General features: G+C 41.4%; 1 protein-coding gene and 1 long non-coding RNA gene across 5 annotated transcripts in view; both read left to right on the plus strand.

Annotated features, from left to right (window-relative positions):
• Window positions 1–23573, plus strand: part of LOC126921806 (uncharacterized) — a 37726-nt gene extending 14153 nt beyond the window's left edge. The window contains exons 2-3 of the long non-coding RNA XR_007712562.1: window positions 1–15472; window positions 18594–23573. This is a non-coding gene — a long non-coding RNA (uncharacterized LOC126921806). The remainder of the gene's footprint in view (window positions 15473–18593) is intronic.
• LOC126921712 (uncharacterized) overlaps window positions 1–26008 on the plus strand; it is a 167594-nt gene that overhangs the window by 67257 nt on the left and 74329 nt on the right. The gene's annotated exons all lie outside the window — the stretch shown is intronic.

Raw genomic sequence — 26008 nt, forward strand, 5'->3', positions numbered from 1 at the left:
GTTTACACGTATTTCACATAGAGTACTCTTCGTAAGGATATTTGCAGACATAGAAAACTGATCTCGAAAACCGAGTTAGCATTGAGGTTGTCATCGAAGGATTTCTGGAAGATCAAATATTAATGGCCTGATGCAAAGTTTATAATTTGATTTCTAAATGCCTGATATACGATCATTCACATCTGCCGGAATGTCACGTTCCTTTTCTACTGCCGTTTAAAGCGGCCAACTGAAAGCGGTCAAGTAGAAACATACCGCTATAGGCAGACCTGAGGTAGTGGATTTTGTTCTTCTTTCCCGATGAAGCCTCGTTCTTTTGTTTCTCACTTGAACGAAAGAAACTTCTTCAATCTAGCACGCGACAAAATTTACGCTTTCCGATCCTCTACTTTTAACTCGTATGTGTCTATCTATTTTCTCCGTCATTTTTCTCTTCTTCATTCACCGTCCCTCCACTTCTCCGTCTCTTTTCTTCTATCTTTCCAATAATACTGTTTCAACTTTCCAAGCCAGCACGCTCTGATCTTTACAGTTTCGTTCCTCTCTAGTTAATTCTAATCTAACTTTGGCGTTTCTCGCGCGAGTGAACCGGCGTGATACGTGAACGGTTAAGCGGGCCAAAAATTGATTTCCACTTTATAGCAGAATTTCGTGATTAAGTATTCGCGGCTGGTCCGACAAAAGTGAATTACGCGGAGCGCACGGCACGTCAATATTCGCGTAAATGGCGAGCAGATTGAAACGCAGCACGGCTACTCGATGATGTTACCCCTTTCCCCTGGTTAGCGCTCTCTCTCTCTCTCTTTCTCTCTTTCTCTGTTCGTGTTAACCTCGCATATGCGCGATTTTCATTCGACACTGTCAAGAGCCTTTTGGGTCAATTCTCTTGTTCCAGTTCTCTCTCGCACGCGTATATCAAACGGATGATGGTGTCAAACAATGGTTTCGAATGCAGTAGTCATTTCTGGTCTACGAAATGCATTCTAGCGGAGGAACGGTCAATTAAGTTCGAATAACGCGACGGTTTCTAATCAAAGGATAGACGACAATGCAGCTTGATTCGCGGCTAGTGGTTGATTCAGTGTCGCGTCACGAGATAATCACGCAGCGAACGCGGCTCAATACACTTCAAATGAACTTGGACCAGAGTTAGCGGCGTTTCACGTTTCATTGCTCAACTGCTGTTGGCGAGTAGCAGCGACAAGATACGGACGACGATTGGATCGCTGATGAAAATCAAACTACGAGTTTGCTTATCTTCCTACTAATGCAAAGCATCCTGTCCCATCGTAGTTTCATCGGATCGTAATCCGCTACTTGTTAAGTAGGCTAATACATAGCTAACTGTCCGCTGTTTCAGACACGTCGCACATGAAACAATGTCCGAACTTTGATCGTGCCGTTATTGTTCCATTATTGCCGCGTCTCAAATATTGTTTCAAAGCCGGCCGGAAAATCGAGACTCCTGCTGTTCTCTGTTCCATTTTCCTGCTGCGATCAAACATGCCCGTGTTTATCGCTTTATTTGAATTACATCCTATTGTCGCTAATTGGCAGGTAGATTGTTTTAACCCAGTTTCTGCGGCAGAGAACGCTGGTAATTCGCTGTCGCATCGATGTAATCCAAAATTACTATCGTGATCGATAAGTAAAATGTACCTCGGCTAAAATATTCACTCTCTTCGCACGAAATTTTCTAGCAAAAGTTTATTCAATTTATTCCATCTTAGCATTTTTGCAGGCGCTAAGGAAAACTTTCTCCATCCTGCTCGTTAGCAGCTTGTGATGTTTCATTCGTACCTAGTCGCCGGTGATTTATACGCCGCGTAGGCGAACTAATATCGGCAACTGCGATATTTCCATGACAGAAAGTTAATACAGCCGTTGTATACGAGGTCGGAACAACAAACTTGCGTAGTATCGCGGTGCGATATTATATACCGGGCGGCGTGCACTAAAGATTGCCTTTTATGAGTGAGTATTTAGCCTCCGACCAGTATAGCCTGCAAGCAGATTTTCACGAGCCAGACAAGTTTACTATTACCTGTTCGCGGTTATTGATGGTTGTTACTACTATCTCAGTATCTACGTGCTTTTACTGCTTATTAAGCTACCTAAAGGAATCCTAAAGGTAACTAGATCCTAAAGACGAATCCCCTTTCAAAGAGTATGATTTTCCTATCGACGTTAAAGCGCCGTTTTTGACGTTATTACTTCGCCTTGAATTCGTTTCGCTCCGAATCGCTTCCATTTTCGTTTTGCATAGAAATTCCCACTTTTCTCGCGATAAATGCGCCAATCAGCTCTATGCGAGTTAAAATTGATTTTAGGTCAAGCTTTCGGCCATTTTCTGGCACGAGTAGAGTCCTCTAGAAGCTAGATCGAATTATCGGTGATAAACGAAACCGTCAGATTGCACAGGATGGCGGGTTCGCATGGGATCGCTGCGAGCTGTATTTAAATTTTACGGCGGCACGACCGGGTAAATTTTTATGGCCGATAACGGTGAACGTAGGCTGATCCTTATTGGCTATTCGTTCGTAAGTAGAGCAAGTGGACGAGTCGTTGGCTGGTATCCAGCCTTCCTCACCTATTTCTAATTTTTCTTCTACTATTTTCTTTCTCCAGTCATTTGTTGCGATTCCATTTCTATAAATAGTCTTTTTACCAAGTTTCCTGATAATCGAAGATTGCGAGCGTCTACGTCATAACGCGTATAGGTCGATTCTTTTACGGTCGATCAATTCCACGTTATCAAAATTGTCCTTTCGTTTGGTATTGAAGCTAAAACGCGTATCTCTTCGTATAGATTTTTATAACGTTGCTCGTGATATTCAAATATTGTTTGTATCAAGTATACTTCTGGCTTCCATAAGAGTCAGTCGACTCGTTACACATCTTTAAAAGACCTACATCTTTGCATCCAACAGGTTGTTTCTCTTTTCAACTTTCAATTTTCTGTTTGATATATTTATCGTATCTTTCGTCTGGGATCTTCGATCGAACGATTGAGAATCATAGTGGTATAGTAAGGTCGCGGTCCACTGATGTTTCTCGTAAAATATTGTTCCACGTTTATTGTTATGACAGATTCGTTATATTTCGTCGAGTAACGAAACGGCGGAGAATAAAGTTCTTGATTAATTAAAATATTTCAGCGACGATGCTTCTAGGAGTTGGGAATACGTTACAGCCGAACATTGCATCGTTTTCAAATGGCTGGTACGAAACCGCAAGGCGGCACTTGACTTCGCAGCGATATCACGGCGCTCGGTAAAAAAGCTAATAAAACGGTTTTTTGCAGCGGGGCAATAAAGACGATATCTAACAAAAGAAGTATATCAAAACTTTCCAGTCCATACCACGACAATATGTTTTGCCGATGTACGTAAGAAACGCGTTTCCTCTGCTGCTATCGAATTCGATACTCTCAGTGGCGAATAAATTGTTATCACGAGGCGAGTTCTTGCCGGGTTTCGCTTCGACGCCATATTTTTCCCTGGATGCAGCTGGTCTGCTACCTCTGGCCGTCTGCTCTTAATCACAGCCACCGAAACGATATTCCAGTTTTTGCATCGGCGTCGTTATTCCTTCTTCTAACATGCGGTCGTTATATTTAACGAGGGCGAAAGTTTTCGCGGCTCGCCTTCCCAACTCATGAATATGGAATCCACGAATTCCTGCCGCCCTCAGCCTCCAGTTAGGGTCGCCTGTCGTCCCTGAATATTGCACAGTGCCGTCTAAAAATCCCGAACTTCTTCCAAAGACCAACCAATTTAATGGAATTGGAGTCGCGCAGAAATTTCTGGCGTTTGATAATTTCTCCATTAAAACTATACTGTTTGACTCCATTGCAACTCGGAATGTCCATTTCGAACTTTGCTTATTGATTTAGAACTCTGTGTAGTTGTTGATTGAATTTTGTTGGAATTTTAGTCACTCCGATATAACAGTCCAAGTCGTTTGTTCTAGTTCGTGGACCTGACGTGAGACAGAGAGAAAGGTTCGTCGTTTGATTTATTAATACCGATATATTTCTAGCGTAAAATAAAATTGTTCATCACTTGAAATATAAACCTCAAGAAATAATTTTGGTACATAAGCGTTTTTCATTAGTTCCGCGTCTGGAATTGACTTTACAAATATCCGCGCATATGTTACGACACATTGTATAAGCGAATATTAGTTATCGTCCGATAGATCACACACGACAGAAACGTTGAAATCTGCTTGGCGAAACAAATCTTCTCTGTCGTGTCATAAACTTGGCCTTGTATCAAACACTTAACCCAAATAATTTCACCAGCCTGCAGCTCTAAACCTGACAAACACGCGTCTCTCATGCTTGTCGCCGTTAAAACCTTCCTGGTTATGCTCGTGTCAGATCGTATCTTTGGTCGATAGTCGTTATTTTCACGGTTGAAGCACGGAGCTTGTTCCATGGGCGTTTTGTTAATTATTTTCAGCCGCAAATAGCGGGCCCGGCGAAACGTTGGACGCCAAATCCTTTCGGGGCGTTTTACAGGCAGCCGCGTGGCGTAAAATCGATGAAACGGTGAACGACATCGGGAGCATTGTGAACCGAACAAAAGCAAAAAAGCGCGCTGGAAGATTGCACTTGACAGGGAATTCGAAAATCGTGTCCCATTGAAAACGACCCTTATTCGTGTGGAGCACGCTCGATTGGTCGCAGCGCTCAACAGTCAAGTAATGTTTGCGGCCTGCTTGAAACACCAATACGTCTTCGCTGTATACCGTCTTGCGCACATATACAATAGTCAACATTCGAATCTGTTCGAGTATGTCTCTAATCTTTTTCCGTGTGGAAATATCTTCACTCGTCGAAGCTTCATTCTCCCTTCCGTTCTAGAATCTTTTCCCCTTTATGTTTTTTTACAAAACACTAGAAATAATTTCCTCTATTTGTTCTTGACTCACTATTTTTACTGTTGCAATTCTCTTTTTTAGTACTCTAGCTCCTTTCATTGCTCCAATTACTTCTTTTAGTACGTTTTCACTGTTCCTTTTTATTCCTCGCGCAACACCTTCTTCGTGTATTTACCCTCTTTTTATTACAGGATATTTTCTTGGACCTTGATTCCTTTCCTAAAAATCTATCCTTTCTCAACACAGTAGTAGAGTTGTTTCTCGGTGTCGAATTTTTTCCAAGTTTCTTCAAAACGGTTCTAAACATTTTCATGATCCTAGAGTGTATCCTGGGAAGCTGTTACCAAAATTCAGGAGAAACTTTCATAAGGATTGTAGATTATTTTTCGTCAATGATCAAAAGAGAAATCTCACCAGGGACGTCTACAGTAGTCATCGGCTATAATTTTGGAGAAAGTGACTTACCAGCTGACCCATTGGTTGACCGCTGAATGGACGGCGGTTATTCGCCCAAACGATATATAATGTTTGATTAACATAGTGTAGTTGTAGGTATTTATAGTAACCGATGAGAGGTTGAAGACACAATTCTTTCGTAAACCACGACACGTGAAGTTCGGAATTTGCACAAGCAGCTGGTTGGTTTTGCACTAGAATCGATTACTTTCGTAACGTGCATTACTCTGTACAGGTACTACGTGATTTAATGTCTTCGATATTAGAAAAACAGTAGAATACAAGAATATAAAAAATAAATGAATAAATTAATGAGTTAATCATGGTACATAATAATTTGATAAAGATTTATACATTGGAATGCCAGAAAAGGTCGCCGGAGTGCAACGAAAAAGCTGACAGTTTCACTCTCCAATGAAAAACGTTGAAAATTGCGTGTCATCGCGTCAATCGATGCTATTCTACGCATGATGTTTTAATATATATAAAAAAAAATCCCTATATATCACAAGGATTATCGTATAAATATTTAAGACCATGATGGATTTGAAACTACTGTTAACAGATGTTTAATATCGCGTAGCGATAGAGTAGCTTTTGTTGGAAATTGAACATCATTCAGGCCATCGGATGCGTGTTATAAGGGATATATTATCAATTTCTCTGGCAGCTCGATTGCCGCGTATTAAATTCTGCCGTTGAGATCGGTTGTTTGAAGCGTTTCAAGCGTAAAGTTCGGAAATATCAACAGGGCATTAAGCGTGTCCATGGTATAACGTTAAAGCACTCAACGTCATCAAAAACAGCTATCCCCGATGGTTATGCGTATATATAAAATTGCGCTAAATGTGTAGAGAACCGACGTGAAACGTTTCGAAATGGTGCAGTTCATCCGAAACAATGTTCGACGAACCATTTAACATTACAACGTATTCGTTCCAACATATGGAAAACAATTTTCACAAAACGGAGAGGGCGCTGGACGAAGGAAGGTTGCATAGAAGGGAGGCAAGGGGGAGCGAAAAGCCGATGGGCGTTACGCTCGTCTGGCGGCCAGAACGCGTCCCCAATTAGCGAACTCGGTTCCCGTCGAGTTAAGTCGGCCAGTTAATTTGACTTTGGAAGTTCCGGCGATATGCTCGTCGGGATCGGGCCACTTTCCAATTCCCGCCAAGTATTTCACGAATTGTCGGGAAACTTCTTTCTAGAGTAGTATTCTAGACGGACGGAATAACGCCGAAAAGTTTCCCCTATTAATAACACGCTAATGATTGTAACGATGGAATAATTAAAAGGACGAAAGCGAAATAGCCGCTACAACAAAGTTTCCCAAATATTACCTGACGACCTACGTTAATAACCATGTGCTTTTAAGGATTTTCGAAGCTACTTAACCTGGTGCTTATTTTTAAACGAAGCTACGCCAGTCAATGTCTTTTTCTTAATTACAACTTCGAAACTGTATGAATACCCGAGTGACTTAATCACGAAGTATTTCGAACGCTATAGTACAAATTGTCAATAATCAATAAGTTAATATCAAAATAGTAAATACAGCTTCGTTCTAAAGTAGCGACAGGACGATCAAATTTTATTTCAAAGCAGCGACAGGTTAATCAAATTCCGTTTCAAAAGTAGTGACAGTTAATAAAATTTTATTTCCAACTACCGATTTACGGCATGACTTCAAAAGCCTAATAAAACGCCTCTACATTTGCCATAACGTCAACGATATTGCGTGAAGAAACGTCGAATAGTATGGAGCCGTTACAGCGTCGACGAGGAGAGATGAGCCGCAAACAAATTTGCCGCGAAGGAAAACGCGGCCACTGGAAGCCAAGAGCGAAATCGATTAGCCGAACGACCCTTCGATAACAGTCTCTGATCCGTTTATCGCTAGCTCGTCTTTGGCCGGAAGTTACGTGCCTGACGTAATTTCAAAATGTAATTAGAGTTCGCGTCAGGGGATGTCGGAGGGTGGTGTATCGGCGGCCGATAGCAATTAGTTGGCAGATGATTGGCCGATGACCGGTTGACCGGTGCTTCTACAATTTCGTTAAAGCTTTTTCGTTAAAGCTCTGGTGAAATCTGCGGTATTGCCATCGTTGAAGAGGAAAAAAATTCTTCTTTCTTTCTTCTTCTTCTTTCTTTCTTTTTCTTTCTTCATTCTCTTTTTCGAGCTATGCATTACCGTTTTGGTTGCAAATAAAGGAGATTTTATTGGTGGCAGCACGTTTACCTCATCTGGATCTTTCTCTCTCTCTCTCTCTCTTTCTCTCTCGAGGGAGGAGTTGTGCGTTTCGGAGTCACCTGTTGCCTCGTCACTCGCGCACTTATCTTTTCTTATCTACGCCAGCCACGACCAACAGCTGGATAGAAAGGTTAGAGACGCGAGAATTACTTGGTCTTTTAGATAAACAAACTCTTGCTGGCGCAAGCTTGAAGTGTAAGATAAAGAGACTCGTGGTTTTTCTTCATATTATATGTGACCAAGAAATTAATCCTTGAAGGTTAACACGGCTGAAGATTCATTTTACACGAAATTTTGTTTATACACATTATCATCCTGTAATAATGTCACTGTACTGTTATTTGTAATCTCTGTTAGCGATCATTTTCGTACTCCTCACCTAGCGCCGACTAACGATGAAACATTTAATTCCACTTGTTGGACATCGTTAGTTTCCTAATCTAAAACAGACGTACCGAGGCGAACTTTTACTCTGAATTACCATCAAGAGAGTCATACTCACGTGTCTATGTTAACAGCGTGAAAGATATTTATAAGATATTAAGATATTTATTCTTTAAATAAATCTAGTTGTCACATTGAATTAAAACATCTTTCCATCTGTTGAAGTGGTCACCACTTCTACGAAAACTCTACATCTGGCCTTTTTAGTTTTCTCAAGCGCTGAAGCCATCGACAGCATATAGACAAAAGACTAGCATGAAGGCAGACCATAAACAATAGACAGGCGACGTTGGCTTCGGGGTTTTTAGTTATAAGGTAACACTGCTAGCGTGCGGATCTGGACCAGATCAAATTGCATTCCTACTTATTATTACACTTCTCTATTAAATATATATATATTTTATACCTTACACTTTATCCAACCTCAACACCATCGAAGGGAAACTTTTTCTCTGTCGCTATCAAGTAGAATGCTCGTGACAATAACGATCCACTTTTTACCGAGCAAGGGTCAATTATCGATCATTCCTCAATGAATATCCATCGTAGAACAGCAGTTCCTTAATTCTATCTTTCAAAGAAAATTCCTTCCTCCTTCGTTTCCTACTTCTCCGGATTTCCACTCCACAGGCCGCGCCAGGAAATATTAATTATCGAACCATCCTAATGGAAATCCATCGGGACGATCGATAATTAATTCGTAATTAATGGCGCCGCTGTTGCAAGTTGGCCTTCCCGTAAGGTTATGGCCCCTGTTCCAAGATTAATCGTTCTTCTTGGTTCATTGTCCGACATCGTGGACGAGGTAGTTTCAGATTCGAGGAAATTACGTGTACCGTATGATGTGTAGACAGATGAAAATTCTGCGGACCCGCGCATCGAGACGAAGCTGCGTACAGTTAAATTGTACATATCACGTCGGAGAGGCTTGTAGATTTAACGGGTTGTCTAGGAAGGGGGAGACATATGACGTTGCTAACAGGCAATCTCTGTACTGATTAACAGAACGATTGTGTCGGTTGGTAGGCGAGAGGAAGTGTATGAGACTGTCGAGTACGCTCGCAAATACGCGTGAGACCGTTTAATGCCACCCTGGTGCGGCACGGCTTGGCACATCGGATTGCCGCTTGTTGATTCAAAATGCTTTCGATCGAAGTCGCCTCGTTTACGGTCCACGAGTCATCCGGGGATCGTCCGGGTTCCTGCTTCCGGTCTCAAACCAGCATCAGCGGGACTACTACTCGCGGAATAATCGAAATAGGAATAATTGAATGGCCAGTGTTTGCTTCATTGATTATTAGTAGCGTGTTAAGAGCTCGTTTAAATGTATATATACATGTACAGGGGTCAGGAAAAATAACGAAAGTACTTCTCATACACTGGACGCTTTTCTTTACGCTGTAAATTATAACACAATCTAAGTGTAGTTTTTATGCGCGATCTCAATTTACACGGCCAGTGTTGTAGATTTAACGGGTCAGTAATGCACGAGATAAGGCTAAAAGTACATTAGGTTGCGCTATTCGTCATATGTGTACATATTTTTTCTTTTATACTGACAGACTTTATTTACGCGATTTTCATTCGCGCGAAACGAAGTCACGCGGAACGTACATTCCGCGTAAATTGAGCAGTGAATGTATACCATAGATTTATATGCATGTATGTATGTGGAATAAGTATACGACACGTAAGAAGTGTTTCCATTATTTTGTTCAACCCCTGTACACATAGAGCGCTGGTGTTAACAACGAATTAAATTAACTAATTGGTATTAACGATCGATAGGAAACACGTTCGTTAATATGTACCTTCTTGAAGACCACAGCGAAGACACCTTCTTGCATTTCTAAGTAAAAAAGTATGGGACATGTGTGGTTCTATTAAACGTTTCTCTTTACACTGTATAGCATGTAGTATATGCTTTCTCGTGATATCGTGAACTGTTTTTCTACAATTAGTACAAGTTTTTAAACAAGCAATTGTATTTGTTGATCGCTACTATTATTTGTATTTTTCGTGTTTACGCTCTGTTATCTGAAGGAGTTTTCCATTCTATACTTTAATGCATGTAATGGACACTGCTCGTTAATTCCTATTATTGATAACTTATTATTGATGATATTTTATCGAATAGTAATTTTGTAAAGGAAGATAGAAGACCGTATACGAGGACTAAACGTCAGATGGATAATGGCGGGACCTGCTGAAAGCTGTCGGGGACGCGATCCAAATTCGATTATAATATCTGTCGCAACATTATTGGCCGCTTAATTTCTAAATGCACGTCGATAATTATTTTCCGATAACGTCGTCGACACGTATCGGGGCTGGATCGAAGCAATTTAAATGGCAGCTGGCCCACGCGGCCGGATGCGACAAGAAATCCAGGACAGATTTCTCTCTGTAAGACCAACGAAATCCATTACGTAGCTCCGACAATTTATTACACGTAATATTGCGACGGGGTTCAAAGCGGATCCGGCATCACCGGTTACAGAAGCCATTCAATCTCACTAATAACGTTTCACCGAGGCTTATGGAGCTGAATTCGCGTCACACCCATTTGATTTTTCATCGAAACTCTTCCTTTCTCCTCGCTTATTTACGAAGCCTTCTCCCTTTGACCCTCCAAACGATTCATTCATCGCGAGAAGGCTTAACGTTCATCAAATCTTCGCGTTTTACGCATCGATTTTCGTCGCTTTCATTAACGCCACGAAATCTCAGTTAGCGAATTGAAGCAATTATTGTACGAAATTGGAACCGCACACGTCAAAGGTGCCTGGAAATATCTGCCCGAATGCATGCGAATTCGGAACCCAACGTGGCACCAGGTCGACGTATATACGCAATCCTTAAATAATTGGACTCTGCCTGTTCTAACAGGAGATCGATACCGGTCGTTGTTTCGACGTAACACGAGCTCCGATACACGGTATATGTTTGTGCGTTTCTCGATTTGGCATGCCGAAAACGGCCATCGCTGTTCCATTACGGGACATCCGTCTTACTCTGGCTGGTGCTTTATGAATTTTAATATTTCCCCAAGCGTCGATCATTCGTGCGGACGACGAGCATCCCTATACGATGGCTCGCGAAAGTATTTGAATTTTTATCATAGGAAACTTTTATGCACGTATCGTACGTATTGGATTGTCGGTTTAGTCTTAAACCTTTTCCAGATATGAATTATAAACCCTATCCCAACACATTGCGACAATGCAATTAAATCAGACGTTCTGTTCAATCCTCTGTCATCTATCAGGTAGTTCAATTATTCCATTCGGTAGAATTTTTAACGTTTGCGAGCGGGAACGTGAACTCGGAAAGATTTGAGACTTATTCGATGATAAATAAAATTCGACAATATTATATAAAACATTACGAAATTTCTATATAATGCGATTAAATCTGGACGAAATGAAATTTTCGAATTTATTATCAATAAATTACCAGCGATCAAAAAACGGATAAAACAGGGGAGAATTATATATAATTCTATATAAAACGAGGGAAAGCGGTAAAAAAAGAGTACAATGTTCGGTGGAAAATGCCAGGGATGAGTACATGTTTACGAAATTCACCGATGGTTCACCGATGGTTCACCGATGGAGGGACTCATTTCTCCCGTGGATGCGAATCGAATTACACGGTCGTTGTTTCATTGGATCACAAAGGCGCGGCTCGACTATCTATATCTGTTGTAATCAAATAATATCCGATAAACTAAATTTGCAACCGGTCGATGTAACCGAATGGAGAAATTCTATTACGATGTTATGTAACGTGCTCTGCAACCGATTGCGGTTCGTCGATATGCGAAGTTAATTGTTAAGACTCAACGAACCGACTGGCCAGAAACTCACGATCTCTCCGCTCCATCGTTTAATTCGCGTTTCGCTCTTTGCTCTCTGTATATTCGACGCAAGCTTGCTACTTGTCGAATCTCTGCGTCCCAATTTCATTAATCGGCTCATCGACGGGAAAGCCAGTTTACTTACGATGAAAGTGGATGAAAGGAATTACGATGAAAGTGGATGGAAGAAATTACGATGAAACAGGTTCGGCGAAAGCTCTGCGATGTATCAGCCGAGTGGATATTTAAAAAAAAAAGTTTTATGGAAAGAACGTCGATTGGTTTCCGATTAGTTCGATCCATCGGCGATAATCTCGATCAACGATGCCTGCCGGAAACGGCTACGCGCTTCCCCGACGTATTCAAATAATATCGCGCAAATCGAATTTGCGGTTGGCCAAATACGAGGTTCGCCGTGGTTCGTCGGTCCGTTGTGTTTGCTCGTCCGCGTCTCGTGTTATTAATTATGAGCTTTATCTAACGCGTTCTCGTCCGGTAGTCATCCATGTCTGTCGATATATTCGGAGCCGCAAATACGACATCGACGTGCGGGCTTTAGAAATTCTGAATTAATTGTATTTAGCCCGATCTTTGAAGATTCCTTCTTCAAAATCTCTAGAACCAAAATTCTTTCGCTTTCGGTACAATTCTATATAGTATTTGATGTAGATAATCGACCTTAAGTTTTACACACATCCTGTTAATATATTGGCATAATTTCTTTGCATAAAAGATATCAAATTAAATTAGCGTTTATATATCTTCTAACAATTATTCAGTTTTCTCCACTTTGAAATAAATATGTTAATCTACATTCTGAGACTTTTGGGCACGGGTGAAACGTAACGAAACATTAATCACGTGGATTTCACTATCTCTCCATCTATCGTCTTTCCCTTAACAAGTGCGATGTAATTTCCTCACATTTGCCACGGGAACAGTCGGATATTCTTACGGAGACCAGTCCTATCGTCGATTCGTATGGTGCAGTACGATATCGGAACGTGTGCAACTGGCTGGTGACGTCCTTATGAAGGGTAGATCCCTTGAGAGGCAGTAAATGGCTAAATATGTGGATCTCTGGCAAATGATGGCTCCGTGCGAGCTATTTACTGCAACGGAGCGAGGGAGATTGAACGGGTCGCTGGAAATTCGTGAGAATATAGGCGCAGCGGTTTACGAGCGGCTGCATTTTTTTTATAGCTCTTATTTTCCCGAGGATTCAGTTTTAGAGAAGATGTTTCGTTTGATGAAAATCACGGTAGTCTTTGTTCAGCATTCTCGTACGGATGTATCATGTACCGAACGAAATACCAAATGCTTTTAGAAATGCCTCGATGTTTCCAAGCGTATCTCGTAGCAGCTACTATTGCAAAAGATGTTCCGAAAAAATTGAGGCAAAAAGCGATGTTTTAATGTGTCGGTAGAAACACATCTCCCTCTTTGAATAAATAGCTCGTCCTTTGGACGTAATCTTTTCCACATTTATCGCATGCTGTATGAACTTTCATATTAATAACGCGGCGGAAATATTCGCGTGCATGCATCAGAACTGGGGAACAAGAGCTTAGTAAACGCATCACACTGTCATAAACAATTCTTCCGCGAGATATATGCCCTGTCAGCCGCATTTTGCACCCTGAATAAAATAGCCGTTCCGAACGAAATGATTTAGCTGGCCACGTTTATGCTAAGTCTTTTACCAAACTTCGACGCATCTGCCGCGTCTTGTGCGAACTGGATACCTTTAAATGTCGATTAACATGTTCGCCTTTACTATGACATACGATAATAAATAATAGAATAAAAATGTATCTTTTTTAACTAAGTACGTTAATTATATGTATTACATATGTATTAATTTATTTCTTACTTTTAACATTTACTTACGTATTTTTGGAGCGATTGAAAATATTCAAACGGTCGCTCGGAAAGTTCGTTTCGATCTACATTTCGATTCGATATATGTTTATTGAATCATATAGGTGCCATTTTGTTCCACGATCTTTCTCCATTTTTCACGCAATTTGAATATTCCATGCTTTCAGAAGCTCTCAGGTTTTTCGGCGAAAAACCTTTCAATGTGATTTTTTATGTCGATCAAAGAGTTAAAAATCGGAAGCAACTGACCCGAGCAGCGTCTAATAAGCGTAATATTTTTATTAAAAATCAACCAGCGCACTTAATGATACTTCTAGTAACGTTTTTTAGTGTGATATGCTTGAAAATAATTTTCCCGATGGAGACACACTAAGCAAAATTTATTATTTTATTAAATTTCTTAAAAATCGTCACGAACTTTCCGAGCAATCGATATTATATCTAATATACTAATAACGGTTTCGTATTATTCAAGCATGTAACGTAAAATCCATTGCTTTTTTTACTGTTTCATTTAACGGTAGTTAACGTTTTTATAGGATACCGCATTGAAGTATGTAAAATGCTAATTCGCGTCTGCAGTCCCCAAAGTGTTAAAAGCCAGAAGTCAGACATAAATTAATTTGAAACGCTTTAAAAATTCCTTTGTAACTACTTGAAAGACTAATTGAAACTAAGCTTGTACATTCTTCGATTTTAAATCGGTGCATGATCGATCTTCTCTCTCCCACAATCGGATCCGTTTAAAGCAGTATCGTGCCAAAATATGAGCTTAATTGCAATTTATTAAAACCTAAAATTATTTCATAAGGGTAGGTGCATTGTCTGACAAGAGATGGATGGGTGTCATCTTTTGACATCAACCTAATTAATGATTATCGATTCGACGTGACGGGAGTGCCCCTAATTAATTTGCACCAGCTCCACCTTTACGATCATTGACACGATGCGCCGCTTACACGAATAAAATAATACGTGTCACGTATTCTTCATACATCGGCAATAATTTCGAGCTTTACGGAAACGCAACTCGATCCTTTTTTAGAAATTCTCCGGCTCAGGCCGAGCTTTAATTGGACAAAACGAGCATAAAAGCTAGCAAGCCAGAATTATTCACTGTTCTTAAAATAATCCATCGATCCTTTCAATTTCTTAATTACTGAAAATATCGTGTTTCAAAAACAAGCGAACGATATAAAGGCATTGACTGTGTCTCGTTGGAGGATTTAGCAATTCATGGTCGCGTTAATACGATTCGTCGCATCGAATCATTCGCTTTGTCGTCCATCGTTTCGAATACTGCTACGCGTATAACGGTGTGTCGTCGACGAGGAACGAACGATCGACGCGTGAGTCGATAGTTAGTCGACGATAATTCGCGGTCTCGACAACTTTGTTCGCTTTGTCGCAACATTTTGCTCGCGCGTAATTATTCACACCTTGGCATTTACAGCAGCGTCGACGAGTAACGCGTAGAATTATTCCGGAAAATTTCCGGGAAGGCTGGGACGGTCGTGAAGCTGAGACTCCGGAAAGAAACTTTTGTAGACGATCCAGCAGAGCTTTTGTGTCAAAGTGGAGGCAAATTAAACCGTCTGACGCGCTGTATCGGAAAGCTCGAATTCGAAGCTGAAGGAAGCCAATGAAATACCTTTCCCCGGGCTCTATGTAATTCAAGATCATCGGTGTAGAAGGTTGGCAAATTCGGTGGCTCGCTCATTTTCATACAGTCCTTCGTTTTAATTACTTATTTTATGAATTATTTTATATATTAATTATATATTAATATTTAATATTAATTATTTTATATATTATTTTATTTTATTTAAGTTATCCTAATTATTTCATCGATTATTCTAACTATTTTTATTACTTTCGACATTTTCATCGTACTTTACGCATCGTGCACCAGTGGCAAAGAATTAAACGCGTCAACGCGTCGATTCATAGATTCGATAAAACATGGTTGGCTGATTTCGTGTCGATCGCTCGTTTCGATTCTCGCCGAGTTATTTAGTTTTCTCGAGGATTTCCGCCCGACGCGTAGAATTATGTGAGCGGGACGAACAATGCGGTTATCGGTTCGTCGTTGAAAAATACGCCAGTGGAAAGTGTTTTTTTCTCTTCTCGTTTCTTCTTTTTCTAGCGTGGTTCCAGCCGCGTCGCGTATTGCCGCGTCGCATCGTTGCGAATATTTTCGCGATATCTCGCGACGTACACGCTCCAAATACGTAATGCGGCATTTCGACGATCAATGTTGCACGTATAGCCATGCTTCGATTCCTGGTATGCATAATTCATCGCGCCGATTTCCGTCCCTTTTCCGGGCGGTATCCTTTTCCTTTCCTTTTCCTCTTTATTCTTCTCCTCTTCTCGCGTATATTTTCACTTTGTTTTCCCACGTGGTCGTAGTAAATCTATCGTACTAGAATACGTTGGTATGAGTTGAGAAAGTTGGTATGTAGTTGAGAAAGGGCCAAATACGGCCATGCAAGAGATATAGAGAGATTCTCGAGGAAAAAGAGTATATATACATTTTTTGCCGGTGGCGTACACATACGTGAAGTAAATTGCAGATACGATGCAGAATGTGTTAATGTTATACTACGAAAAATGGAGCACGATTACTTTGATAGGTCTGCTTAAATAGAATTAACGAGTTTGACATCATTCACCACGAGTGACTAATTAAATCCAGCAGATAGTCGAAAGAAAAGAAGATTCTTCCTTTTGCACGCATTATCGACGTTTTCTTGGGTCTTGTAATTTGTAAAAATAATTAGACGTTCCATTGAATGAGGCGTTCGATTCTCCGGAGGGTAAACGGCGAGTATCGTTAATTAGAGGCCGGTGGGTAACATTTAGACCGCACAGGTTGGCGTTGGCAGCGTGCCGAGGTCGTCGGAAATTTAAGGGTAGAAACGCCTTTTGATTCCCTACGAGCGTTTCGTGTTTCCGCGCGGCGTATGCATAATTCATTCTAGACTGATTTCATTCGTGCATCGCTGCTCCTTTGTCCTCGTCGCCGGGAAACGCTCGCAAGCGCGCGATGCCGCGATTAACGATCGACGTTCGTGACAGTCGGTGCCCGTTGAAAGGTTTGCTTTTTTCATTAGCATCGCCGACATTCCCCTTTCGTTCGAACCCGGCCTCGGCTCGCTTTTCAACCCCTTTCGCTGACGCCAAGCGTCGCAGAAATTTCTCCAGGGTAACGACATCCCTTTGTCACGCGTCCCACCTCTTCTGCTCGCTTTCAGCTACTTTCGACGTTAATAAAGTTATCTATTTATTATTCCTAATTCTCGCTCTGGCGAAAGATTAGAATCTATTCGGCGCTTACCGCGGCATCGTTTTAACTCGGATTCTCCTATCACGATAATCCTTCCAACTAAGCCCCTTTAATCTTCGGTGGCTAACAAGAAACGTACAATTCTAACCGAGAAGGTGTAGTCGATTTCCCCGATATTTAGCCAGATCGGCTCGAGAATTAGTTCGTTTCGCGTTGCCATTGCGCGACAAGCGGTTCCGCAGTTTCCAAGATCGTTGCCATACTGAAAACCGTATCCTTGGGAATGAGACGCTAGTTTCCACGCAATGGCCAAGCAATTTCATTCGAGAAACGCGGTTAATCTTGCAAAAAAAAAAAAAAGAAGAAAAAGAAAAAGACGTGGACGATGCTCTTTTCTGTACGGTAGGAGCAATCCACAGAGTTAAAGGTTAGAAAGAGGGCCGAGGAAACAGCGTTTCGTTGTATTACGCGTGGTCGTTCGGTGAATTGCAACGAACAAGTATCCGGGAAACGACATTGCCACTCCAGGCCCGTGCACGCCATTGTTGATTCATCGCGTTCATGATACTGCAACGACAGAGATTCACGAGCACGGCACAATTCAACAAGGGCTGCCGCATCCACGTCTTTCATTTGCTCGTACGCTTGACTAACCTCGTGTTCATGGAGTCCGGCGTTCCACCGGAACCCCGTGCACGAATCCTTATTGCATTCTTGTGCTTCAACATCTCGATCATGAGGCTTTTAATAAAAAACAATATTAGCGGCAGTGGAGAGCGACCCGCGTTCGAAATTACTCAACGATCCGTGACAAATTCGAAGCGAAATTTAGAGATAGTTTATGAACGAACTCGATAGTTAATAGGTGTCGATGAATCGTTAATGGATGGCGATGAAGCATTCATCACGGGACTTGTTCGGTAGATGTAGCATTCAGACCGATTGCAAATAAATACGTTAGTGGTCTAATGTTAACGGCCGTTGTGAATTATTTCTGACGAATAATTGGCTAGGTTTAATGGATCTAATTGGAAAATGAAATAAAATTGTAGAGTGAAATAATTAAAAGAGCGAACAGATAGAAAGTAAGAAAGTGGAGAGCGATGGATAGGTTGATTGGAGTTTGATTCTCGATAGAGAATCTGGGTATTGTCGGTAATTTCTAGCATCGAAGCAGCATGTATCTAACTTGCCTAACGAATTCTGTAAGTTTTGACAAGTTCTTGACTAAGTTCCAACGAGCTTGTCTTAGATAGAGGAGTTTTAATAGTCTCGACGCGACGGTGGGAAGAGTTTGACATCGTTAGGATCCATCGCATCTCTGAACATTGACGTGAACATTCCCGAATAGGCGTTTCGCTACTTGTGATGCAGAAGGTTAACCACGCAGAAGGGAAATGTATTCTAAATAGAGATTTGTCACTTCACTTTGCATTTTTGATATATATCTGTATATCATATATCATATCATATATATCTATTCTGTATACAACATTTTTCGGCTACATATATCTTTTATGTTATAGGTATTCCCAAAGCGATATGTAAAACAATTTTCACCGATATCTGCTACAAGGGCATGACGATTAAAACAATGCAATAAATAAACAACGTTATGTAGTCATTAATGCTTTTGGGACATAAAATGAGACATTTATCTAGCCAGAAACTGTATACTTCTTCGCCTCTAAATTCCCGCAACCTAGCTATCGTTATCACCGATTAATTTCAAACTGTACGACCATCTAGAGCTCAGCCATCACCTTGTAGAAAAAACATCGATTTTCTCCTGTAAAAGAGGATATGACGCACGCAAACTACAGACCATAGTTGCGGGCTATTATTTATGAGTAGATGGACGTTTACAGCGTCATGCAGTCCAAGTGGCCATCTGTGTTCCACTGTACAGATCCGTCGGCCACACGGGGTCACGGTTCATTGGTGAACTCTCGTGTAGCTTTACACGTACGTGTATACCTAATTCATTAATCAACCCATGCGCGCGCAGAGTCACGAATACCGACGCAATCGCGAGTGCGATCGTAAATCATACGATCACGTTGTACAGGGATCAGGGTGGTACCCTGCAGACCGGCAGCGAAGTGTTAATTGTTATTAATAGCGCCGGTGACGGATGATCCTCCGAGAACATGTTTGCACGGTGTGACAGAGATTCGTGGGAAATATCTGAAACGAGTTCTTTCGTAGATCGCCTTTATCGATCCAAGGAATCGATAAGTAGTGACAGAACGAATGTTATACCCGTAGAAAACACTTGTGACGATAAATCACGATACGCCGGTTATAGGGTATGACGAATTAAATGGGGAATCGGATACGATGGACATTGGATAGGAATTCGAAACTGAAACTGATATCGCAGATGAATGTGATACAGAGAGTTGTAAAATTGATCAATAGTTTTTACAAGTAATTTAAAACGTTTCAAGGAACATAAATATCTACAGCTTCGTTCAGAGCTCTACCGTGCCAATCTAGAACCAGTCTTTTCTTTCAAGTATATCTAGAAAATTGATTTCGAAAAGTTGGCATGACCCAGTTCTGACTACATCAATTGATGAGTCCATTTAACACTTGCATTGACCTTCCTTCTTATGCTTTATAAAAGCACGGCAATATGTAAAAAGAGTTTCACGATGTATAATAACGTGCTTTGTCGAGCGACGTTACATTCATCCAAGAAGATGATCGGTAATACGATGATAAAAGCCGTCGACACAGGGATGAAACAGGCAACGCATTAACAGCGGAGCATTTTTGTCCGACCACCTAACAGCCAGTATAAATCATTCGGATTTGCATCTCGAACTAAGTAACGAATGTTCGATACCGGTCATCGGCACGTTATTTATGTGCCTGGCGTTCGGAAGCGAAAAATATTCTCCTGTAATCCGTCGCGATTAATCATTATTAGTCAAGGAGCGAAGTGGTATCCGGAAAGATGGGATCCGATGCAACGAGTTGCTTGGTTTTTTAGACGATGCCCGAGAGCGGTAATTTGCGCGACGTGATGAGAAACGAACAGTTCGATTAACATTTCAAAAGAAACGGGAACAAAAGCGATTCGTTCACGGCGATGAGCGGGGTTTCGTCGGTGAAAAATGTTGGCGAAACTCGGTCGATGTGTTCCAGCAGCTCTACAGGGAACAAAGAGAAAGAGAAGCAGGTGAAAGTAAAAAGTTACGAGAGTAAAAGAAGAAAAGTGGAAAGAGGAAGAATAGAAGAAAGACGAACAATAGGAGAAAGAGAAGACGAAGAAAAAGAATGGTATTTGCGAGTATTTGCCACGATGATTTCGCAAATTGGATTGGGGGCGTGACACGTTGAAACGAATCTATCCCAATATGGAGTTGTTCGAGGCGGACACGGTGGTGGCTTTATGCGGTTGTCACGGCGTTGTTTATATGGGCTGGCATGTTGTCACTGAAAAACGATCGAGTGGCCACAAAAGCTCGTACGATAATTCCGAGTTTTCCGTGTCGATGTCTATAATCGATCTCGCTCGGGTCCATGCGAACACGGGACAGATCTGCCGGACATCTGACGGTTTTTAATCCATCAACGTTCATCGTTCCGAACGGGCGGATGTCCCTTCAACGAGAAAATAAAAGACCTTTCGTTTTCGAAGCTCTTCGCCCGATTGGGAAGATGAACGCATCGATTGTATCTGGAATGGTGTTGTATTCGGTCCTCTCGATATGACGTTGATTTCAGCTCCGGTCCTTCTCAATTCTATTGTTTTACACCCACCTATAATTAGCACCGTGTTATCTACCTCGTTCACGTCTATCGAGGCACAACAGAGCTCTTTTGCACGATCATCTACCAAATTGCGTAAACAACAGTATTAGCGAATCGACAAGTTACAAATTGTACTTGTAATTATATACTTCTCTTGTACGATCTTACAATGTCGATCGACGATGATCGTATATGACCCATAATTTATTCAATTGACTTATTTCAGTTGACTATTGACATTTTCGTTATTACTGACCAGACTTTAGCGACACTAAAAATTTTGTAACCTGTGACTTGTCCACTAATTCGCTTCGCTGATAACGCTGCTTCGATCGTACAAGAGGAAAAATTGCAGATCGAGGGCGGAAGTGCCATTGAATTTTTCAACTCCATTTCCGTGGCGACTTAGACACACCGCGGTGAAAATCGATCTTCTAGCCCGCGTCCGATTTCGCCGCGGCTTGTACTTCGCGTTATCTTTATCTCATGCGTTATTTGGATTTAGGATTCCGGATTAAAGTTCGTATTCCCTTTAAAGCCGCGAGTGTACCGTCGAGATTTCAGTTTACGTTACGCTGGTGCGGCTCGTTTGCTCATTAGATATGCGTTTGCATAGCTTCATCAAGTATCTCCAGTTTCATAGTAAATTTCGGCTTCGTCTAAATTATGCTGTTATCCCGGTGACCTTAGTCGGCTCACCGGCAGTGATGAGGGAAAGCGCGAGTCCCGGACTATTCTCTCCTAACTGTGATCTTGCTCGAAATACATCCATATCGTCTGACGGTATAATATTTTAACAATTGACGATTATTGTGGGTAATAACCATTTAAGAGTTTGAGAAATTAAACGATCTGATATCCGAACAGAGTGGGATCTAATCGAAGAATATTGAACCCTTGTTAAAGCTATCGTGGCTGTAAAATTTCAGCTAATTTTTCTAATAACAATAAAATGTTTAATCCGACCTGTTTCACTTTATTCGTTTTTTGATTTGAAGAAATGCAGTCAACTTTCATTTATAATAGGTTTGCGAAGAATCTGAATAACATTGCTCTCTGAATAGGAGCAATTTAAGACGGAGAATTGATTAAAGACTCGAGGAATAAATAGCAGTATGCATTAAAGAATCGGCATTCTTTTTCAAATACGAGGATAAATGCCGAATAAAAGATTGGATCGAAATAAATAGATAAGAAAGAGAAACCAGTAGGAGAAAAAAAATAGCAACTCCTCTTGCACATTTCCGAACGATAATTTTAATAATTCCTTGTCAATGAGAAAATCTATCCTCCCAATAATACATTGAACAACGCATTCGCCGTTAGTAAACGCAGACGCGAGGTTTTAACGTAATTATCGAAGTTTGTGCGTCGCGTTCTCTTTGTTTCTTTGACTTGTAAATGCGCGGAAAGCCAGATATTACTTCCAGCTGAATGGTGGGCCAATCGATTTATGTATTTCGTTTTACGTACGCGTTGTCGGAATAATTCCTGTAACAAAGGCAAGGAGCGGGTCGACAGAACTTTTATCGCCGAACGATAAATGTAAAAGCGCGGCTGTAATCCACGATGGTAAAATACAGACACAAAAGATACGATTCGTTCGGTAGTCGTTGGTTTTTCCAGAGCGGAACTGAGAAGTGCCCAACCAAGAGTTTTATAGAAAGCAAATCAACTGTGAAAGCGCGAGGATTTTAAAAATTCTGCTCGAAAGCTGTTCTCGGCTGGAAATCGGAAAGATTCGAAGCCCGATTATCTCGAATGGAACGTGCGCGCGAATTTCCTGTAAATCCTATTAAACATCGAAGTATTTATGAAATAATATATCTATATCTTCAAAATAATTTGGAGTTAATAAATAAAAACCTGATACCACACATCTCCCTCCCCTTTTTTTTTTTTACAAAAAAGTAACTTCACGTCAACAAACAATTTTTAAAAATATTTCTCCCTAGTCATCGAATGATACAAAAATGAACAAAAATAACCAAACATGGATTTATATTACTACTATCTTTTACTCATGTAATTTACATTTACAAGTCCTGTTTTGGACATTCGATCAGAGTTACGCTCCGATCGAGCGTAACAAAAGGGGATCCGTAAACTTCGACAGAAATAATCTAAATTTGTTGAAAAGGCGGTAATAGCTTGGAACGCGTAGTTCGCAACTGTCGAATGCACCTTTGCTATTTTTAGCGGCTGTCTGATTCACCTGGCAAAATTAACTACCCTTTCATCGCGTTAGTTTGGCCTGCTATTTGCCGTGCGCTTTAGACCGAGTTTTCCGGATGCAGGTCGCACGGAAGAGCTTATGCCACTCTCTTCTGCTTCTTTTCCGTGTTTCCTCTGTTAAAGTGGTTTAATCTGCGGCAATCTCCCGCCTCCTTCCTCTCTCTCTTCCTTTCGTTTCTTCGTTTCTGTTGCCGGGTCACCTCCTTCTCCCCTTCCCATTCCCATTTAATTCCATTCACAGGCAACGGCTAATTTTAAAAGACTACACGCTCGATGCGCCGCCTTGGCTCGTGAAACCGGTTGCCTCTTTTTCCGCTTCTTTCAGCTTGCTCAGTAGAACGAAACTAGCCGTGTCTGACCGTTGGAATTAAGCAAAGATATTGTCGTTAGTGTCGGATCGGCTCCACGAAAGAAGATTAACTCAAGTGCCATTCAAACGAATTGGTCATCGTGAATTCTTTATACGAGCCGGAGAAATTTGCGCGAAGCGAAGTTGAAAAGGAGCGAAACGTGGCAGCAAGCAATTCCTAGAGCTCCTTCGTGTACTTACACCGCCGACCACTTTACCTTGGCTACCCACATCTTGTTTCAATTACCCGCTGATCCATGTTCGCTGCAACTCGAATTAAAGTACCAAGCTAGTCGCGTAACGAACTTCCGTGGAGAAAGACACACACAGGGCGCGTGAAACGTAAACGCGCGGAACCGAATGATCTCGAGGGATAAACTCGAATCAACTAACCAGTCGAGCAACGCTCTGCCCGATTATATTTTAAAGCAAACGACTAAGAAGCCTACGAGTGCCGGCGAATCGTTAAGCACGAGTCAATATTGCTGTAGGACTGTCGTATAATAATCAAGCACGCAGACAGGAACAAAGCTCGGTGGTTGGTTTAGCTGCAAGCTGGTGTCGGTATCGATCGACGTTACCAGATTCTCACCGTCGCTTTATTACACGGTCACGGATCGCCGATCGATCGGTTGCTTTCTAGATCGATTACATAGGCGTAGTGTCGCGCTGCCCGCATGGATCTATCCGCTGTGTTGCATGCCGAGCATGTCACTCGCATAATGTATGTATGCGCATGGCAGCTGATACGCGGCGGTTTGCATTGGACGGGATCGATGCGCGTGTACAAGCGTCTACCAACCGTCGCGAAATAGAACGGCAGGATATTAATGAGATCCACGGGAAATTTCATCCTCCGCTGGCTCGTGTCGAGAATCGCGACTGGATTTCGCCTTGAGACGATGATCCTGATAACGGTGATAACCACCTTCGCAGGGAGAAGATCAGAGAGATTTGTAGATGAAGAGGAAAGAATACGCATTGAGGAGTATAATTAGAACCGAGTTGGCAACCGATCGTTTTACAATACTACGCGTCAAACGGGCCAACGAAAGATCAAATTTGGTTATTACGATATACAATTACTCGTCAGTTGCTATACACATACAGTTAGATGTCAGAGAAATTGTATGGTTGAAAGTAAGCAGAAAATCCAGAACAATAAAATTACGTTGATTTTCGTATAATCTCCGCGACTTCAATTGGATCATGATTTTAGAGCCACGATGTACAGACAGGTGCATTTTCCTCTCTAATTGTCATCCTCGTAGCTACTCCTCTTCAAACTCATCGATGCCAGCAACTTGTAACTCGTGTCTTGTAAAATTTCACCGATAATATCGTTTAATTGTGCAAGAGGGTCTAACACGATCTTTAATATACCTAATTGATTGGTATATAAGTCTTTTAACAAGTACAACGGTGTCCAAGTACCTTTTGTATAACGCAAGATCATATTGTACAAGCATATAAATGAAAACGCTAAGAAAACGCAACATCTCTTGCTAAGCGAGACTCTTCAGTTATTAAAGCATCGAACAAAGGCGACATGGTTTGCCACGTCAATGCATCTTTCAAAGTTTCCACAATGATCGTGGGTTTAATTGGTCGTGAAACGATGACACTTTATATTTCTGTGAGACCAGAACGGATTATATACTACGAGATTAAGCGTCCTTATATTGAAAATTGCATGACAATGAGGTAAGAGAATGGAGTATATTGCGGAGTACATATATCGTAGCATGCGATCTACTGCAGTGTTTATTCTCGGTCCCCGTAATAGGGAACGTTATTTCATCCTTGAATCCTTAAAATGGCCGGTTCCTTAATTAGTCCCTATTCCAAGACCTAAGAGGAAGCAAGTCATTTGTTATCACCGAGACATGTTCACATAAGCTATACATTTATCATTGGAGAATCTCGCAAGAACAGTTCGTATCTAGATTCATCGTTCTCGCTTCGTGGAAAATAAGGCGAGCTTCTTCGAATCGAGAGCTGCTCGAGAATTGCACGGTATTCCACGCGGCGAAGTCAATTAGACTTGTTGAAAGACTGTGCCTATTCGAAACGAATCAAGCATTGAATTAGTTGGCTCCGTGTATTTACGCGAATTGTAGTCGCATTCAGCTCTAATTGGCATATAAAGTGCATTAAATTGAACGAACTCGTCCGGGACAATGGCGGAACGCGAGGAAATCGCGAGCTAAACACTGATCCTACGTTTTGAAAAGCGGAAGAACTGTCGAGCGACAAAGGAAGGCTTGAAATTTGATCGAGCAAATTGTAAGACTCGGACGCTCTTCTGTCTTCTTCTTTTTTAGGTCAATGACTGATTGAGACGTCACGGAGAAAAAGATATGGAAGAGAAGAGCTCAAGAAAGTTTGTCTATACGTTTCTATTACAAGGATGGGAAAAACAAAGTCGATTGCAGAAGCACGGAGCTGGAAAATTCGAAGAAAAGTTTGTCTTCTCTTAATCTCACGGCCTGTCTCAATAGATTCCGTGCATATTTATCGTGGACTTTAGGCGCCTCTGGGAATGCTTCGACGAATAATTCGTTTTCAGCGCGTCCTTAACTTCCACCGCTCGGA

Source organism: Bombus affinis, chromosome 11 (genome assembly GCF_024516045.1).
Source record: "Bombus affinis isolate iyBomAffi1 chromosome 11, iyBomAffi1.2, whole genome shotgun sequence".
NCBI classification, from domain to species: domain Eukaryota; kingdom Metazoa; phylum Arthropoda; class Insecta; order Hymenoptera; family Apidae; genus Bombus; species Bombus affinis.